At 44.1% G+C, this 3,011-nt stretch overlaps 1 pseudogene; it reads left to right on the top strand.

The window, feature by feature from the left end:
* Positions 1-243: 243 nt before the first annotated feature.
* On the top strand, positions 244-1,719 carry LOC101589895 (annotated as a pseudogene).
* The last annotated feature ends 1,292 nt before the right edge of the window (positions 1,720-3,011 follow it).

Raw genomic sequence — 3,011 nt, 5'->3', positions numbered from 1 at the left:
CTCCTTCTCCTTCTCCTTCTCCTTCTCCTTCTTCTCCTTCTTCTTTTTCCCCACGCCCCCCACCCCCCGGAGTCCAGGATTGAACTCAGGCCTTTGCATTTGCCAGACAAGCACTTACTCAACTGAGCTACCTCCCCACTCCCCTGCCCTTTAAGTTCTTAGAGGATTGCCTTGCATTTGAATCAGAGGGTTGCAAAATTCAAGTTCAATCCCGGTTCCGTCAAAAACAAAAACTAAACAAGAATGGCCCTTGTGGATAAGCACGAAGTCAAGCGACAGCGATTGGACAGAATTTGTGAAGGTATCCACCCCCAGATCATGACCGGCCCCTGCACCCTCGCCCCCTGGTGGCGCTGCTAGACGGCAGAGACTGCACTGTGGAGATGCCCATCCTGAAGGATCTGGCCACTGTGGCCTTCTGGGACGCGCAGTCCACACAGGAGATCCACAAAAACGTACTAAACGCGACTGTGGGTGCCATGACGTACCACACCATCACCCTCACCAGGGAAGACCTGGAGAAGTTCACGGTGCTGAGAGTGATTGTGCGGATAGGCAGTGGCTATGACAATGTGGACATCAAGGCTGCCGGAGAGCTGGGGATCGCGGTATGCAACATCTCATCTGCAACTGTGGAAAAGGCTGCCCATTCCACCATCTGCCACATCCTCAGTCTGTACCGGGGGAACACGTGGCTGTACCAGGCACTACAGGAAGCTACACAAGTACAGAGCGTGAAGCAGATCTGAGAGGTGGCTTCTGGAGCAGCCCAACTCCATGGAGAGACACTGGGCGTTGTCACACAGGGTAGGCAGTTGCTGTTCAAGCCAAGGCCTTTGTATTCAGCATATATTTTATGACCCCTACTTGCAGGATGGCATAGAGTGATCCCTAGACGTGCAGAGGGTCTACATCCTACAGGATTTGCTATATCAGAGTGACTGTGTCTCCTCGCACTGCAGGCTCAATGAGCATAACTACCACCTCATCAATGACTTTACTATAGAGCAGATGAGGCAAGGAGCGTTCCTCGTGAGTGCAGCCCGAGGTGCTCTGGTGGATGAGAAAGTCTTAGCCCAGGTCCTCAAAAAGGGCAGGATACAAGGGGCTACCCTTGATGGCATGAATCTGAACCCTTTAACTTTGACGTCTTTCTGGGTGAACTGAAAGACGCACTAAATCTCATCTGTACTCCCCACACAGCCTGGTGCAGTGAACAAGCCTCCCTCGAAATGAGGAGGCAGCAGCTGCAGAGATCCACCACGCAATCACAGGTCATATCCCAGAAAGCTTAATAAACTGTGTCAGCATCAGCTCCTTGGTCACTAACAGACCAGCAAGCAATTCATCCTGAGCCCAATGGTGCCACAGCCAGGTATCCACCAGGCATTGTAGTGTGGCTCCAGGAGGACTTCCTGCAGCCATGGAAGAGATTATCCCTGGAGGCATCCCAGTGACTCACAACCTCCCCCCAGTGGCACATCCTTCCCAAACTCCTCCCAACCATCCCACAAAACATGAGCACCCCAATGAGCAATAGCAGAGAATACTGACAGGTAATCATTTGCATCAACTCAGGACCAAGAGACAGTGAAAAAAAAAAAAAATGGATGAACTAAAAGAAAGGTCTCTGACAGTCTTTTTTAACTGATCCTGGACATACACATCCTTGATGCTGCAGTGTTAAAGCTACAAGAAGATATCTGAAGATATCTGCTTACAGAAACACTGAAAGACTAGAACATGACTTATTAACGACCACCTTCTGCTATTGTGTGTGAAGTTTTTCATCTGTGCACCAAATCACAAAGAATAGAGCTTTTTCCTTTCTCAGTCCCCTTGGACACAGCAAGCAGGTCCTGAGCACTTTGCTCTAGAATGTTGCATCAAGAGTTCCAAACATCAAGATAAAAAAAATATTAAGAGGAGATCCCCAGCTTATGACTCTACTCCCTTTGGTCTACAGGGGCTGGTTCCCTCCTTTTACTAATCGGAAGATTAAATTACTACAAAATGGGAAGAAAACTGCCTGTTAAGAATGTGCACTCAGGACTAAAGAGTACAGGCTCCTGTACCAAGTGGTATCTCTCCCACCTGAGCTACATACTGAGCACGCAAGTTGGTTGTTAGTTCAGTAATACCCCCCGATGAGGAAAGAAAGAAAGGATTATTAAGTTTCACAAGCCATTTGTACTCAAATATATTTTCTCAGTTTCAGGTCCTCAGATATTTTACTGAGTAGAAAGTCTTGAACTGTAAGGGTTCAAGAGGAATAATGTTGCATTTCCGTATGTCTCAGGAAACACTTTTTATGGTGACTTGTCAGATTGTGTATGAACAAACCCACTTTTTTAGACATTGACAAATTCTTTTCTTCATGTGATGTTTTATACAAGAACACTTCAGCTGTGTTATTAGATGTGACTGATTTTAACAAATGCTATTAGATTTGTATCAACTAGTTACATGTTCAATTCATAGTCTTTTGTGAGTCATTGCCATTTTGTTTAAAAAGATGGCCTATTTTGAGCCTTTGTATAAGTACATTCCTGTTTTTGTGACAAAAGAAACTTTTAAACTGTCCCAAACAGAAAAATAATGGCTATCTGAAGTATGTTTTGTTTTAGTGAGTTACTATTTCTGTATTTGTTTATTGTAAAGGTGGACATTTAGCTTTCAGTGCAGTTTTTGATAAAAAGTAATTAAAATTTCTGAAATTCAAAAAAAATATTTGTGCATTATGATTGGTGCCCTTCATTTTAGTATGAGAATTTTTAATTCAGAATAATATCACAAAATCCCAGTCAGGAAAACCCTTTTTAAATGGGCACTGCTCTCTAGGATTAATAATAATATATGCCTCCTAATAAACACCTGTAACCCACCAGGCACGTACACTAGTCAGTTTACTTCATGTAATTCTCATGTCCCTGAACAAATGCTATAAATCTGGGATATTATTTCCCATTTTACAAACGAAAAACATATGACCTAGAGAATGTATAACTCTT

This window comes from Octodon degus, unplaced genomic scaffold (genome assembly GCF_000260255.1).
Source record: "Octodon degus isolate 3935 unplaced genomic scaffold, OctDeg1.0 scaffold00203, whole genome shotgun sequence".
Lineage (NCBI taxonomy): Eukaryota > Metazoa > Chordata > Mammalia > Rodentia > Octodontidae > Octodon > Octodon degus.
This window is presented reverse-complemented; position numbering and strand designations above follow the sequence as displayed.